Below are 18,339 nucleotides of genomic sequence, written 5' to 3' on the forward strand. Positions count from 1 at the left end.
ACAAACCAAACTACAAAAGCCAATTCTTACACTGGGAAGGAAACAAGCTCCCGGGGACCGGTTTCTGGCATTACAGCCGTCTTCGGCCCGGTTTGCTTGAATCCTGATGGTGCAATGAGCAAGGGTCTCACATCTGAGAATACCCTTCCACGCTTAGGGTGGACAAAAATATTTACAACAAGGGGTGGTGAGGGACAGAGTCTCTGAATTAAGCAGAAAGCTCTCACCCAGTCAAGAGATCAGGGCTAGATCCAACACCGTTTTTTAGCTCACTGCACCATCCCAGTTTCAGAACCTGGCTGTATGCAAATTAGTCTGTTCCTGTCCCAGTGCATGATGGGAACAGGACAAACCAAACTACAAAAGCCAATTCTTACACTGGGAAGGAAACAAGCTCCCGGGGACCGGTTTCTGGCATTACAGCCGTCTTCGGCCCGGTTTGTTTGAATCCTGATGGTGCAATGAGCAAGGGTCTCCCATCTGAGAATACCCTTCCACGCTTAGGGTGGACAAAAATATTTACAACAAGGGGTGGTGAGGGACAGAGTCTCTGAATTAAGCAGAAAGCTCTCACCCAGTCAAGAGATCAGGGCTAGATCCAACACCGTTTTTTAGCTCACTGCACCATCCCAGTTTCAGAACCTGGCTGTATGCAAATTAGTCTGTTCCTGTCCCAGTGCATGATGGGAACAGGACAAACCAAACTACAAAAGCCAATTCTTACACTGGGAAGGAAACAAGCTCCCGGGGACCGGTTTCTGGCATTACAGCCGTCTTCGGCCCGGTTTGCTTGAATCCTGATGGTGCAATGAGCAAGGATTCAAGCAAGCCGGGCCGAAGAGGCTGAAATGCCAGAAACCGGTCCCCGGTAGCTTGTCTCCTTTCTGGTAAAGAATTGGCTTGGTAGTTTAGTCTGCCCTGTTCCCATGATGCACTGGGCCAGGGACAGACTGATTTGCATATAGCCAGGTTCTGAGCTGGGATGGGGCAGTGAGATAAATAACGGTGATGGATCAAGCCCTGATCTTTGGACTGGGTAAGAGTGGTCTGCTCAATTCAGACACTCTGTTCATCACCACCCCCTTTTGTAAATCGATTTTGGCCACCATAGGTGTGGCAGGGTATACTCAGACATGAGTCCCTTTCTCACTGCTCCATCAGGATTCAAGCAAGCCGGGCCGAAGAGGCTGAAATGCCAGAAACCGGTCCCCGGTAGCTTGTCTCCTTTCTGGTAAAGAATTGGCTTGGTAGTTTAGTCTGCCCTGTTCCCATGATGCACTGGGCCAGGGACAGACTGATTTGCATATAGCCAGGTTCTGAGCTGGGATGGGGCAGTGAGATAAATAACGGTGATGGATCAAGCCCTGATCTTTGGACTGGGTAAGAGTGGTCTGCTCAATTCAGACACTCTGTTCATCACCACCCCCTTTTGTAAATCGATTTTGGCCACCATAGGTGTGGCAGGGTATACTCAGACATGAGTCCCTTTCTCACTGCTCCATCAGGATTCAAGCAAGCCGGGCCGAAGAGGCTGAAATGCCAGAAACCGGTCCCCGGTAGCTTGTCTCCTTTCTGGTAAAGAATTGGCTTGGTAGTTTAGTCTGCCCTGTTCCCATGATGCACTGGGCCAGGGACAGACTGATTTGCATATAGCCAGGTTCTGAGCTGGGATGGGGCAGTGAGATAAATAACGGTGATGGATCAAGCCCTGATCTTTGGACTGGGTAAGAGTGGTCTGCTCAATTCAGACACTCTGTTCATCACCACCCCCTTTTGTAAATCGATTTTGGCCACCATAGGTGTGGCAGGGTATACTCAGACATGAGTCCCTTTCTCACTGCTCCATCAGGATTCAAGCAAGCCGGGCCGAAGAGGCTGAAATGCCAGAAACCGGTCCCCGGTAGCTTGTCTCCTTTCTGGTAAAGAATTGGCTTGGTAGTTTAGTCTGCCCTGTTCCCATGATGCACTGGGCCAGGGACAGACTGATTTGCATTTAGCCAGGTTCTGAGCTGGGATGGGGCAGTGAGATAAATAACGGTGATGGATCAAGCCCTGATCTTTGGACTGGGTAAGAGTGGTCTGCTCAATTCAGACACTCTGTTCATCACCACCCCCTTTTGTAAATCGATTTTGGCCACCATAGGTGTGGCAGGGTATACTCAGACATGAGTCCCTTTCTCACTGCTCCATCAGGATTCAAGCAAGCCGGGCCGAAGAGGCTGAAATGCCAGAAACCGGTCCCCGGTAGCTTGTCTCCTTTCTGGTAAAGAATTGGCTTGGTAGTTTAGTCTGCCCTGTTCCCATGATGCACTGGGCCAGGGACAGACTGATTTGCATATAGCCAGGTTCTGAGCTGGGATGGGGCAGTGAGATAAATAACGGTGATGGATCAAGCCCTGATCTTTGGACTGGGTAAGAGTGGTCTGCTCAATTCAGACACTCTGTTCATCACCACCCCCTTTTGTAAATCGATTTTGGCCACCATAGGTGTGGCAGGGTATACTCAGACATGAGTCCCTTTCTCACTGCTCCATCAGGATTCAAGCAAGCCGGGCCGAAGAGGCTGAAATGCCAGAAACCGGTCCCCGGTAGCTTGTCTCCTTTCTGGTAAAGAATTGGCTTGGTAGTTTAGTCTGCCCTGTTCCCATGATGCACTGGGCCAGGGACAGACTGATTTGCATATAGCCAGGTTCTGAGCTGGGATGGGGCAGTGAGATAAATAACGGTGATGGATCAAGCCCTGATCTTTGGACTGGGTAAGAGTGGTCTGCTCAATTCAGACACTCTGTTCATCACCACCCCCTTTTGTAAATCGATTTTGGCCACCATAGGTGTGGCAGGGTATACTCAGACATGAGTCCCTTTCTCACTGCTCCATCAGGATTCAAGCAAGCCGGGCCGAAGAGGCTGAAATGCCAGAAACCGGTCCCCGGTAGCTTGTCTCCTTTCTGGTAAAGAATTGGCTTGGTAGTTTAGTCTGCCCTGTTCCCATGATGCACTGGGCCAGGGACAGACTGATTTGCATATAGCCAGGTTCTGAGCTGGGATGGGGCAGTGAGATAAATAACGGTGATGGATCAAGCCCTGATCTTTGGACTGGGTAAGAGTGGTCTGCTCAATTCAGACACTCTGTTCATCACCACCCCCTTTTGTAAATCGATTTTGGCCACCATAGGTGTGGCAGGGTATACTCAGACATGAGTCCCTTTCTCACTGCTCCATCAGGATTCAAGCAAGCCGGGCCGAAGAGGCTGAAATGCCAGAAACCGGTCCCCGGTAGCTTGTCTCCTTTCTGGTAAAGAATTGGCTTGGTAGTTTAGTCTGCCCTGTTCCCATGATGCACTGGGCCAGGGACAGACTGATTTGCATATAGCCAGGTTCTGAGCTGGGATGGGGCAGTGAGATAAATAACGGTGATGGATCAAGCCCTGATCTTTGGACTGGGTAAGAGTGGTCTGCTCAATTCAGACACTCTGTTCATCACCACCCCCTTTTGTAAATCGATTTTGGCCACCATAGGTGTGGCAGGGTATACTCAGACATGAGTCCCTTTCTCACTGCTCCATCAGGATTCAAGCAAGCCGGGCCGAAGAGGCTGAAATGCCAGAAACCGGTCCCCGGTAGCTTGTCTCCTTTCTGGTAAAGAATTGGCTTGGTAGTTTAGTCTGCCCTGTTCCCATGATGCACTGGGCCAGGGACAGACTGATTTGCATATAGCCAGGTTCTGAGCTGGGATGGGGCAGTGAGATAAATAACGGTGATGGATCAAGCCCTGATCTTTGGACTGGGTAAGAGTGGTCTGCTCAATTCAGACACTCTGTTCATCACCACCCCCTTTTGTAAATCGATTTTGGCCACCATAGGTGTGGCAGGGTATACTCAGACATGAGTCCCTTTCTCACTGCTCCATCAGGATTCAAGCAAGCCGGGCCGAAGAGGCTGAAATGCCAGAAACCGGTCCCCGGTAGCTTGTCTCCTTTCTGGTAAAGAATTGGCTTGGTAGTTTAGTCTGCCCTGTTCCCATGATGCACTGGGCCAGGGACAGACTGATTTGCATATAGCCAGGTTCTGAGCTGGGATGGGGCAGTGAGATAAATAACGGTGATGGATCAAGCCCTGATCTTTGGACTGGGTAAGAGTGGTCTGCTCAATTCAGACACTCTGTTCATCACCACCCCCTTTTGTAAATCGATTTTGGCCACCATAGGTGTGGCAGGGTATACTCAGACATGAGTCCCTTTCTCACTGCTCCATCAGGATTCAAGCAAGCCGGGCCGAAGAGGCTGAAATGCCAGAAACCGGTCCCCGGTAGCTTGTCTCCTTTCTGGTAAAGAATTGGCTTGGTAGTTTAGTCTGCCCTGTTCCCATGATGCACTGGGCCAGGGACAGACTGATTTGCATATAGCCAGGTTCTGAGCTGGGATGGGGCAGTGAGATAAATAACGGTGATGGATCAAGCCCTGATCTTTGGACTGGGTAAGAGTGGTCTGCTCAATTCAGACACTCTGTTCATCACCACCCCCTTTTGTAAATCGATTTTGGCCACCATAGGTGTGGCAGGGTATACTCAGACATGAGTCCCTTTCTCACTGCTCCATCAGGATTCAAGCAAGCCGGGCCGAAGAGGCTGAAATGCCAGAAACCGGTCCCCGGTAGCTTGTCTCCTTTCTGGTAAAGAATTGGCTTGGTAGTTTAGTCTGCCCTGTTCCCATGATGCACTGGGCCAGGGACAGACTGATTTGCATATAGCCAGGTTCTGAGCTGGGATGGGGCAGTGAGATAAATAACGGTGATGGATCAAGCCCTGATCTTTGGACTGGGTAAGAGTGGTCTGCTCAATTCAGACACTCTGTTCATCACCACCCCCTTTTGTAAATCGATTTTGGCCACCATAGGTGTGGCAGGGTATACTCAGACATGAGTCCCTTTCTCACTGCTCCATCAGGATTCAAGCAAGCCGGGCCGAAGAGGCTGAAATGCCAGAAACCGGTCCCCGGTAGCTTGTCTCCTTTCTGGTAAAGAATTGGCTTGGTAGTTTAGTCTGCCCTGTTCCCATGATGCACTGGGCCAGGGACAGACTGATTTGCATATAGCCAGGTTCTGAGCTGGGATGGGGCAGTGAGATAAATAACGGTGATGGATCAAGCCCTGATCTTTGGACTGGGTAAGAGTGGTCTGCTCAATTCAGACACTCTGTTCATCACCACCCCCTTTTGTAAATCGATTTTGGCCACCATAGGTGTGGCAGGGTATACTCAGACATGAGTCCCTTTCTCACTGCTCCATCAGGATTCAAGCAAGCCGGGCCGAAGAGGCTGAAATGCCAGAAACCGGTCCCCGGTAGCTTGTCTCCTTTCTGGTAAAGAATTGGCTTGGTAGTTTAGTCTGCCCTGTTCCCATGATGCACTGGGCCAGGGACAGACTGATTTGCATATAGCCAGGTTCTGAGCTGGGATGGGGCAGTGAGATAAATAACGGTGATGGATCAAGCCCTGATCTTTGGACTGGGTAAGAGTGGTCTGCTCAATTCAGACACTCTGTTCATCACCACCCCCTTTTGTAAATCGATTTTGGCCACCATAGGTGTGGCAGGGTATACTCAGACATGAGTCCCTTTCTCACTGCTCCATCAGGATTCAAGCAAGCCGGGCCGAAGAGGCTGAAATGCCAGAAACCGGTCCCCGGTAGCTTGTCTCCTTTCTGGTAAAGAATTGGCTTGGTAGTTTAGTCTGCCCTGTTCCCATGATGCACTGGGCCAGGGACAGACTGATTTGCATATAGCCAGGTTCTGAGCTGGGATGGGGCAGTGAGATAAATAACGGTGATGGATCAAGCCCTGATCTTTGGACTGGGTAAGAGTGGTCTGCTCAATTCAGACACTCTGTTCATCACCACCCCCTTTTGTAAATCGATTTTGGCCACCATAGGTGTGGCAGGGTATACTCAGACATGAGTCCCTTTCTCACTGCTCCATCAGGATTCAAGCAAGCCGGGCCGAAGAGGCTGAAATGCCAGAAACCGGTCCCCGGTAGCTTGTCTCCTTTCTGGTAAAGAATTGGCTTGGTAGTTTAGTCTGCCCTGTTCCCATGATGCACTGGGCCAGGGACAGACTGATTTGCATATAGCCAGGTTCTGAGCTGGGATGGGGCAGTGAGATAAATAACGGTGATGGATCAAGCCCTGATCTTTGGACTGGGTAAGAGTGGTCTGCTCAATTCAGACACTCTGTTCATCACCACCCCCTTTTGTAAATCGATTTTGGCCACCATAGGTGTGGCAGGGTATACTCAGACATGAGTCCCTTTCTCACTGCTCCATCAGGATTCAAGCAAGCCGGGCCGAAGAGGCTGAAATGCCAGAAACCGGTCCCCGGTAGCTTGTCTCCTTTCTGGTAAAGAATTGGCTTGGTAGTTTAGTCTGCCCTGTTCCCATGATGCACTGGGCCAGGGACAGACTGATTTGCATATAGCCAGGTTCTGAGCTGGGATGGGGCAGTGAGATAAATAACGGTGATGGATCAAGCCCTGATCTTTGGACTGGGTAAGAGTGGTCTGCTCAATTCAGACACTCTGTTCATCACCACCCCCTTTTGTAAATCGATTTTGGCCACCATAGGTGTGGCAGGGTATACTCAGACATGAGTCCCTTTCTCACTGCTCCATCAGGATTCAAGCAAGCCGGGCCGAAGAGGCTGAAATGCCAGAAACCGGTCCCCGGTAGCTTGTCTCCTTTCTGGTAAAGAATTGGCTTGGTAGTTTAGTCTGCCCTGTTCCCATGATGCACTGGGCCAGGGACAGACTGATTTGCATATAGCCAGGTTCTGAGCTGGGATGGGGCAGTGAGATAAATAACGGTGATGGATCAAGCCCTGATCTTTGGACTGGGTAAGAGTGGTCTGCTCAATTCAGACACTCTGTTCATCACCACCCCCTTTTGTAAATCGATTTTGGCCACCATAGGTGTGGCAGGGTATACTCAGACATGAGTCCCTTTCTCACTGCTCCATCAGGATTCAAGCAAGCCGGGCCGAAGAGGCTGAAATGCCAGAAACCGGTCCCCGGTAGCTTGTCTCCTTTCTGGTAAAGAATTGGCTTGGTAGTTTAGTCTGCCCTGTTCCCATGATGCACTGGGCCAGGGACAGACTGATTTGCATATAGCCAGGTTCTGAGCTGGGATGGGGCAGTGAGATAAATAACGGTGATGGATCAAGCCCTGATCTTTGGACTGGGTAAGAGTGGTCTGCTCAATTCAGACACTCTGTTCATCACCACCCCCTTTTGTAAATCGATTTTGGCCACCATAGGTGTGGCAGGGTATACTCAGACATGAGTCCCTTTCTCACTGCTCCATCAGGATTCAAGCAAGCCGGGCCGAAGAGGCTGAAATGCCAGAAACCGGTCCCCGGTAGCTTGTCTCCTTTCTGGTAAAGAATTGGCTTGGTAGTTTAGTCTGCCCTGTTCCCATGATGCACTGGGCCAGGGACAGACTGATTTGCATATAGCCAGGTTCTGAGCTGGGATGGGGCAGTGAGATAAATAACGGTGATGGATCAAGCCCTGATCTTTGGACTGGGTAAGAGTGGTCTGCTCAATTCAGACACTCTGTTCATCACCACCCCCTTTTGTAAATCGATTTTGGCCACCATAGGTGTGGCAGGGTATACTCAGACATGAGTCCCTTTCTCACTGCTCCATCAGGATTCAAGCAAGCCGGGCCGAAGAGGCTGAAATGCCAGAAACCGGTCCCCGGTAGCTTGTCTCCTTTCTGGTAAAGAATTGGCTTGGTAGTTTAGTCTGCCCTGTTCCCATGATGCACTGGGCCAGGGACAGACTGATTTGCATATAGCCAGGTTCTGAGCTGGGATGGGGCAGTGAGATAAATAACGGTGATGGATCAAGCCCTGATCTTTGGACTGGGTAAGAGTGGTCTGCTCAATTCAGACACTCTGTTCATCACCACCCCCTTTTGTAAATCGATTTTGGCCACCATAGGTGTGGCAGGGTATACTCAGACATGAGTCCCTTTCTCACTGCTCCATCAGGATTCAAGCAAGCCGGGCCGAAGAGGCTGAAATGCCAGAAACCGGTCCCCGGTAGCTTGTCTCCTTTCTGGTAAAGAATTGGCTTGGTAGTTTAGTCTGCCCTGTTCCCATGATGCACTGGGCCAGGGACAGACTGATTTGCATATAGCCAGGTTCTGAGCTGGGATGGGGCAGTGAGATAAATAACGGTGATGGATCAAGCCCTGATCTTTGGACTGGGTAAGAGTGGTCTGCTCAATTCAGACACTCTGTTCATCACCACCCCCTTTTGTAAATCGCACCCCTAAAATATGCATGTGTTCACATGTGGCGCACATCACATACATGCCTTATGGGCATGTATGTGCGCCACAAGTGAACACAGGCATATTTCCTAAGGGCATGTATGTGCGCCACATGACACTTCGAAAAATGCAAAGTTGTGCATTTTTCTAATGATTTGCAAATTTACCACCAACTTGAAGTTGGTGGTGAATTGTTATTCCTTAAAGCAGGGTCGCAATTTAAAAAGCGCTTCTTGCATTGCATTTGGAGAATCGCAAATTGCGATTCTCTAAATGCAGTCGCAAAATAGGAAAACGCAAAAATTGTGATTCCCTATTTTGCAATCGCCTTTTGGGATGGTACATCCCAAAAGACTTTTTCACGTTAACAAACCGAGCTGGCCGATTCTGCGAATTGGCCTGTTTGCGAATGGGAAAACTCTTGATACGTTTGGCCCTTAGTTCAGAATTTTGTGTTTAATTTTTGCCTCAAATATATGCACATGGCAATCAGTCTGGCTGCATAAATATGTTTACTTGTAGAGCCCCATGAAGTCTGCATGGACATAGTGCTAACGGTCATACATAAGGATTAAATGTATATGTTAAAAAATGAAAGTTCCTATTTAGTTTGTGTGTCTATATGTGTCTAGATCTCTGACAGCAACTATGGACTTCAGGGGATATAAGCAATATAATAGAAGTCTTTTGGGCCTTCACTCAAATTCATGAACATAGTGTCTTCCATTTCATGACAAAAAGTGGCACTCGCCTCTCACAGGTCAAAGTAAAGGGATTAAACAGGTCCTTGGGAATGCTACGGCATACAGCTGTTATGCCACCAATAACTGTGCTCCCTGCAACAGGACTGGGTGTTCCAGGGGGAGGGTTTAAGTTGCTTAGCCTTTATGTACCCTTCTATAATAACTAGGCAAATAGCTCCACAAGGGTTTAATTAATGAGCAGTAGCTCTCAATATTGAAAAGTTTGAAGATCCCTGCCATGGTCTTAAAGTAAGCCAGCAGTGTGGATGACAAGACGAAGCCGGCTCAGCAAACCAGTGTTTAGCCTACCAGCGCAACTTGCCCATCATCTCTTATAGAACTAGACCATGATCTGACATGAACACATTCCTTCTTTAGGGGATAGGGGGGCGTTGCTTGGCACCAGCCAAGATGGCCGCATAACCGAAGAGCTCAGTACGGCCCCTAGCCCATATGCCAAAAATCCGACAGTAATCCGCCCAGACAAGAAGGTCAAGACACTCGAGGGGTACCCCTGTAACGAGGTGAATTGGAAAATCTCACTTCGACCCGAGGAAAACTAACAGCGGTGCTGGGAACTCGGAGCAGATGCTGCCGAACGCCAGACGACTGTAGACGGGCACAACAGCCTGGATCTGAAACTAACCGTTGGGAGCTGAGAACGCAGCAGAGGGCCGGAGCACATCAAAAAATGTTGGAGAGGGTGGTAGTCGGAATAATGACCACAGAACGGTGAGAGAGAAGCACCAGGACTCCACTCAATGCCTGGAGGTAGGCATGGGCAGCGAAGCAGCCGTAAGAGGCAGAGAGACAGGGCCGCTCCCTCAGAGTGGCATGCGGCCCCGAACAAGCGGATCAGAGAAGGATCTGGCCTGGTCCCAAAAGTGCCCGCCAAGGCGCGCACGTCACAAAAGTAAGCGACCAATAAGTTGAGCACAGCAGAGCACTGAAGGGAGGCAATAAGCTGCAAGCGCCTCAAGGAGGCAGTGAGGGACTGAAACCCAAGGCAGCCCAGAAAGAATTAACAGGCAACAGATAACAAGACCCCAGGGCCCTATCTGAAAAAGAAGTAAGGCAAATATTGTGGGGAAAAATATATCTCAATCCTATATTCTCCTCCACACTATCTCAGACCTACTGAGCGATCCGCTCTGACCAAGCTGCTTGCTCCGTGCTCCTGAACACCCCTCCCCTTACAGATCTATTAAAACTTGACCCCGAGCCCTACATTGACCTCTGTGACACGTCATGGGTTAACCGCTGTGGAAAGCCTCTGAATCTTGCAGGTTGGCTTAAACTTGCTTTCTGGTCCCTTGTGCCTTTATATTGCTCTCTGTCCTGGGCCTGCATGGCACTTCTATTTGTATATGTACAACCGCATTTGGCCTTGGCCACATCTTATGATTTTACTGGAGACTGCACTTTCTGCCCTATATATTCTGCTGTGACTATTCATGAGGGGCAGAAGAAGCTTGTTCCAAGACGTGACACTGAGTCTGCATTCTGCCTTGGCATGCCAATAAACGGACAAAGGTGCAAGAACATTTCCTGTGTTTTGGGAGGCAGCTGTGGTTTATTTGCTTTGCGTCACTCTGAGGAGGGTTGGAGGATTTATTACCCAGCTTAATGGATTTATTACCCAACAGAAGTGCAGAAGCCAGGTGAGTCAGTGGCTGATTACATCTTAAGGTACAATAAAACATGGGATAACAGTGCAGGGGTACCACGCACCACAGAGGCCTATAAGGTATTGGCTACGCAAACACTTATGAATGGATTGCTAGCTTCTGTGGCCCACAGTTGTAAACTACACCACCCTGATTGGTCCACTAAAGGATATCACGAGTTGTGCACGCTTCTCATAACTATGGAAAGAGATGGTATTTTTAAGGTAAGGAAGGACATCGCTAAAAATGACAAATGAATGATGTTGCAGCAAATACAAAGAGAGGAGGAGCCAGAGGGAATGTACTAACAGGGGGCACAGCAAAGACAGGATAATGGACAAGGATACTAGAGGAGAGACAAGAGTAGGGATCGGTGCTATAATTGCCAGAGAAATGGGCACTGGGGACGCAATTGTAGAAATAATAGAGGTAGAAGGGACTGGAATAAGAGAAGTGACCAGTATAATAGAAATGATCGAAACAGGAATGAAAGGTAATACAGAAATGAGACCCAGCCATCTGCACCACCCATGCCCAGAGACCTGAAGCAGACCCACCACTCCCTGAGGAATCCTTTCCAGGTGCAACATGGATCAGCATAGGACCACGCGGAGAGAGAGAGGAGACAAACTGCAGCAACCAGAGCCCAGTGCTTTATGATGACGGTATCAGAGACACCAGAGGAGAATCCCATGTTTCAAATTAAGGTAGGAGATAAAGAGATCGATTTCCTAATAGACAGTGGTGCAACCCTATCCGCAGTAAGAAACAAGTTGGGTCCTGGTAGTGGTGAAACAGTCACTACTATAGCAGTAAATGGAATGATGATGCATTAAGAATTGTCAAAACCCCTTCCAGTTTCTGTTGATGACTTCACACTGACCCATCAGTTTCTGCTGTCACCAGATGCACCCATAAATTTGCTGGGGAGAGACCTCCTCTGTAAATTGCATGCAACGTTATATTTTTCACAAAATGGGATTTACTTGCAAGTACCGGAGGACAGGTTAGAATTGGCTAATAGAGCACTTACTGCTTGCAAATTAAGTGAGGACTCTGTGTTATGTGCACCCCCGTCTTGTCTCTCTCTCCAACACGTTACCAATGGACTCCATTACATGGAGGTTTTTATGAAAACATGTTCCAAGAACTGTTTAAATACAGCCCTAACATTGAGAGTGAATTGGTCACTTATTTAGTGCAGTTGACATTAGTACCTGAGCCCATACACTGTACTGCAGCATTTTTCACAGGAGCAGTGCCTGAATGGTACGCCTACAGGGCAGACAAACATCTGCACTGGACAATGGAGTTGCTTGAGCACACATTATATGTAGGAAAAGAAGGGTGTGCAGTGAGCATTGAACTAGGACCACCGGAAATTAGATTATTTCAAGTGCCAGATTCTGAACCACATGTATCCATAGCTGTAGCACCAGGTTACTATCCTAAGGATGTGGGCCCCATGGTCAAATGCCTTCAGGACTTACCTAGAACTAAGGATTTTACATTTCCTTTAGGAATGGTGTCTGTGTTAGGATCTGAAGGGTAGTGTTGGATGTTATGTATGAACAGAAAGGACAGGACTGCAGTTTTTGACAAACTTTAAGGGAATATGGCTTTACAGCGGACTAAAAACAAAATGCTAGAGCAAGTAAACTCAGAGGTCTGGGCAAAACACAAAAATGAGGCAGGATTATTGAAAACATGCCCTCCCCATAGAGTGACACTTAAAGAGAATGCTGAATTACCTTATGTCCGTCAGTACAGGCTGTCACCTCAGGCAGAGGAGGGAACAAAACATGTGATTGAATCTCTCTTGCAACAAGGTATCATTAAAAAGATATCCAGCCCCTGTAATAGTCCTATCATTCCATTACCCAAGGGCAATACTGGGCAGTATAGGTTCATACAGGACTTACGACAGATAAACAACATTGTGGTTCCCTTAGCACCTGTTGTGCCTGACACCAATACCATATTATCTTCTATACCTGTAGAGGCAAAGTACTTTTCAGTCATTGATCTCTCCTCTGCGTTTTTCAGTATTAGAGTCCATCCAGAGAGCGAGTACCTTTTTGTTTTCACAGTGAAAGATACCCAATATACTTTCAGAAGACTGGCACAAGGCCATACTGAGAGTCCCACGGTCTATGCGCAGGCAGTAAAGAGAGACCTGGATAGCCTACACCTGGAAAAAGGTAGCATCATCTTGCAGTACGCGGATGATCTACTCGTGGCATCTCCATCACTTGAAGCCTGTGAACAAGACACTGTAGCACTGCTGAATCACCTCCAGGAGAGAGGACACAAAGCTTCATTGTCAAAATTCCTGTGCTGCCAAAAAGAGGTGACTCACCTGGGTTATGTGGTATCCAAATGTACACGCCGCATATCACCTGGCAGGATAGAAATGATTCAGGGCTTGCAGCCTCCGTCGACTAAGAAAGGAATGCTGTCATTCCTGGGGATGATGAACTACTGCCGCCAGTGGATTCCGGAGTACAGATCCTATGATGCCATCCGGCGACAATGTACACTACAAGATGCTCCCGACAACATTGCATGAACTAATGAAGTTGCAATCTGCTTTAAGAAACTGAAAGAGACTTTGTGTACTGCGCCAGCCCTGGGGCTGCCTGATTACAAACTGCTCTTCCATCTCTATGTGTCAGAGCAAAATGGCATTGCAAATGGTGTGCTGACACAGCAACATGGCTCTGGAAAAAGACCTGTGGCATACTACTGCGTGACTTTGCCTGCAGCAGTAACTGGGCATCCAGCTTGCTTGAGAGCAGTGGCATCAGCAAGCTGTGATGGTAGAGAGGACGGCTCCCATTGTGTTGGACTACCCTTGTATTGTTTATGTGCCACATTCGGTACAGTTGTTGTTGTCATCTGCAGCAACACATTTTTCGGCGGCCAGGCAAAAAGGTTATGAGGTCACTCTGTTGTCTAACACCAATATCACCATTAAAAGATGCCCACCTGTTAATTTGGCAACATTATTACCTCCACTAGGTGATTCAGATGAGACCCCTGACCATGACTGTGTTGTAGAGACATGCACCACACCCAGACCAGATTTGCAGCAAACACCATTGGAAAAAACTGACTATGAGTGGTACACTGACGGTTCCTCCAGCAGACTAACAGACACTGATTACAGAGCAGGGTATGCTATAACAACAGTCGACACCATAATTAAAAGCGCAGCCCTCCCACCTGTCACATCTGCCCAGCAAGCCGAGCTGTATGCTGTCACAAGGGCATGCATCCTAGCTGAGGGGAAAGATGTTAATATTTACACTGATTCACGTTATGCCTTTGGAGTTGTCCACGATTTTGGCCAGCTGTGGCAGTTTCGTGGTTTCATAACAGCAGCAGGACGCCCCATTCAAAATGGCCCCTTAGTAAAGAATTTGCTACAGGCAATACTACTGCCCAACAGAATAGCAGTAATAAAATGTGAGGCACGTACAGGAGCTAATATTGAGATAGCCAGAGGTAACGCGATGGCTGACACAGCAGCAAAAAAGAGCATGTTACAGCCAGTACAGATGGTGCCTTCAATAGGAAAAAGTATTCCAAAAATACAGCTGATTCAGAGACAATTGTTGCTAGCTGATGTGAAAGCAGCACAATGGTCTGCACCTCCAGAGGAAGAAAGAGCGTGAAGTGATGCTGGATGTGAGCCAAATGATGAGGGATCTTGAGTACACCAGGATGGGAAGCCTGTGGCCCCACGCAGTATGTTCCTGCCCCTTACAAGGCTTGCCCATGGACCCACTCACATGGCTCAAGGAGGGATGAATGCTTTGATTAGACAAGAATGGTTTGCACCAGGGATAACAGCTTTCACTGCACAATTCTGCTCCCAATGTCTTGTCTGTGCCCAACATGCTAAAGGTCGGTCCCCCGCTACCCATGATCACTTGCCAGTACCAGAGGGTTCCTTTACCAACCTTCAAATAGACTTCGCCTACATGCCCCCAGTGAATGGATTCAAATATTTGTTGGTATGTGTGGATAAGTTTTCAAAATGGGTGGAGGCATTTACCACTAGGAAGAATGATGCAGCAACTGTTGTGCGATGCTTGATGAATGATATAATACCCCGATTTGGGGTCCCCCAGAGCATAAACAGTGACAGAGGGGGTGAATTTGTTGCTGCCATTGTGGAAAAGATGTGTGAGTGTTTGGGAATAGAGTGGGAACTGCATGCCCCTTACCACCCACAAAGTTCAGGGCAGGTGGAGAGAATGAACTCCACAATTAAACATAAATTAGCCAAAACAACTGATGCAACAGGCCTGAAATGGCAAGAGGTGCTGCCTTTAGTGCCGCATGCCTTAAGAGCAACACCATCTAGAACAACTCTCTTGTCCCCCCATGAGGTATTGATGGGGTGGCCCATGTCGGTGGGGTTGAGGTTGCCTCTCACAGCATCGCAAGAAGCACTGCTGTGGATGGATGAGCAGATTTCTGGCTATGCTGTACAATTGTCAGTGGTATTGAGGCATCACCATCTCCAGGTGAAGGAAGCTTTGCCCCATCCTTCCTTAGAACAAACACACCCTTTTAAACCTGGCGACATGGTCATGGTGAGAAAAATAAAAAATGTTGCTCTTACTTCTAGGTGGACTGGACCCCACCACTTTTTGCTCCTGGTTACCAGAACATCACTAAAGGTGGAGGGACGTCCCGAGTGGCTGCGCGGAACACGATACAGGGCTGCACCAACAACGCCTGAGGCAGAGTCACCTTTAAAAGATGAGCAACGGCCACAAGTGGAGCAGCGTGTAACACAGGACAAGGGGGAGACAGACCAGACCTTTCCTAACAACAACGCGGAGGGTCCATCATCAAGTGTCCCAGGAACGATGACACCAACTGATGCTGTTGAGTGAAGCACGCAGGGCAGGTCCGTGAAACCGCCCCTGAACAAGACGACTACGGACCAGGAGGAGAAGAAGATGACAGCGCACCACAAGAACTTTCATTATTGACACTTACAGAAAGTACCCTGGAACTGAGACAGAAAGGCACTGCCTTAAAAACATTTTAAATTCTGAAAGTGACATTTATCACTGTCCAGAAAATGCATTGCATTATGCTAACAATAATTTTTAGCACCTTAATTATGTGTGTGCTATCTGTACTGCAACAGCCTGCTGACCATCCCCTCATTGCAGTACATGAGAAAGTTGCCCAGTCTTTAGGTCTTCAAAATTGCTGGATTTGTAGAGAGTTATCCAGACACCCCAGCTACCCTATTGGCCTTTATGAAACGTCTGTGCCTATACAAAATTATGTGCAAGGAATAGGATGCCTCATATCCAATGTAACCTGGGATTGTGGAGAAGGAAGGATTGGATGGTACTCACGTTCTACCATACTGCCAAATATTCAAGCCCAATACCAAGTGTCTCCTACAGTAGAATACAAAGACAAGGAAAAAACATTTCCTGTATGTTTAAAGCATCATGTTTCAGGATATAACCCAGCTTCGCGATACTTAGGACATTTAAAAAATAGCCAGTGTCCTAACATATTAGAATTTGATAATATCACAGGGAATTGGAACATAAAAGACAGACAGTTAGTAAGTAGGAACTGGACAGCTAAGGTACGAGGAAAACAATTAAACTATAATTTGCATTACTGGAACATCACTGTAGATGGAGAGACACTATTAATAACACCTGATGGTCTTCTATAAGATCCATTTATTGAGCAAAAGAATAAGCATGTTAGGGCACCAAATGTGATTTCTAAAATATTAGAATATTAACACCTTGACAATACTATCCTGGAACGTGAATGGCCTTGGGCATAAAATTAAACAGACAATGGTCCTTCAATATTTGTGTAGAGACGCCCCGGCCCCGGCCCGTATCTAGCACTTCTACAAGAGATACATTTAAAAGGTAACCATTATTTAGCTTTGAACAGGTATGGCTACACGTTAATAGCCCGCCCAAGCGAGATTCCCATCCTACTCAAGGGAAGTGGCGATAAAAATATGACACCCTTTGTGGCGGGCTGCATCTGGCGCGAACCTGAGGGTAGATACATAGCTCTGACTGGGAAATGGGAGCACCGAACCATTAATGCATATTCCATTTATATACCGCCAAAACTCCACTCAGAGACTTTTCCAGAGATCATTAAGGTGCTGCTTAAAATGCCCCAGGGCTCCTAATACTGGGAGGGGACATGAACTCAGTAATGTCCCCGGAGATCGAACTACAAGATTGGACAAATTGGGCGGACCAAGCCCACTGCAAACATTCACAGGAGCAATGGGGCTAACGGATCTATGGAGAACTCACAACCCCAACACTAGGCAGTACACGCACATTTCTGCAATGCACACCAGTGGGTTGCGACTGGATTACATATTTACACAAAGTATACATGTGGGGCTTTTCAAGGATGCGAGGCATAAAGCTAGAGCAATATCGGATCATTCGCCAGTAGAGGTAGTGCAATGGGGTCTGGTTAGAAGCTACACCCTTCCACCACGACTACAACCATGGCAACTCAGCAATTGAGGGACAAAGATTATGTGGACAGATTTAGAGAAAGAAAGGAACAATACTTTGAAGAAAATACTGGGACTGTAACCTCTCAGCATGCACTATGGGAAGCATACAAGGTAGTAGCTAGGGGATACGCACAGGCGCTATCAGGTGGTCAAAGAAAAGAAAGATGGGTTAGATACGAGGAACTGGAGCAGGAGATAGCAGACTTAGAGGGACAACTGGGGCAAGAGGACACACTGGGCCCCACCTTAGGACACAAACTGCGCTTAAAGCAATCCGAACTTAGAGAGCTAGAAGAGGGCGCAGCCAGAACCCACGCAATAGCCACCCAAAGGCGTATATACGATGTAGGGGACAAAGCTAACAAGCTAATAGCAAGGTTAGAAAGCAATGATAAATCCTGCAACTGGGTCCTAGAAATACAGAAGCCTGACGGCACAACAAGCATATCAAATAAGGAAAAATCAGAGGCCTTTGCTGCTCATTATGAGGTGCTCTACCAGTTGGTAGCAACCAGGTGGGCGAGGGACAGTGCTGAGATTTTAAGAGATATTCGCTTAACAGAACTCTCTTTGGAAGACAGGAAAGATATGGACAGAGATCTGAAGGTAGAGGAAGTAGCAGGAGCCATATGAGACTTGCAATCAGACAAAACGGCTGGCCCAAACGGGATACCAGCTGAAATGGACAAATGTGTAGCAGATAAGATAGTTCAACCATGTTAAACATGTTCCACCTATCACTAATGATTTTTTAAGCAAAGGTACTAGCAAAGGCCCTAGCAAATAGGATACAATCGATAATATCAACGATAATCCAACTGACCAATCAGGCTTTATACCACACAGAAGTAACCTACGAAGATTGTTTTGAGTTATGCACGAAACAGCGCAGAGACCGAGAGAGGCATCAACAGTGCTGACACCAGGTGCCAGAATGGCTTTCGACAGTATGGAATGGTCATACCGCTTCATGGTACTGGACAGTATGGGCTCCGGCTGCGATTTTGAGTGTGAATCACCCTTTTGTACAATGACCCACTAGCAAGGGTAAGGG

The sequence above is a fragment of the Lissotriton vulgaris genome, chromosome 11 (assembly GCF_964263255.1).
Source record: "Lissotriton vulgaris chromosome 11, aLisVul1.2, whole genome shotgun sequence".
NCBI classification, from domain to species: Eukaryota; Metazoa; Chordata; class Amphibia; order Caudata; family Salamandridae; genus Lissotriton; species Lissotriton vulgaris.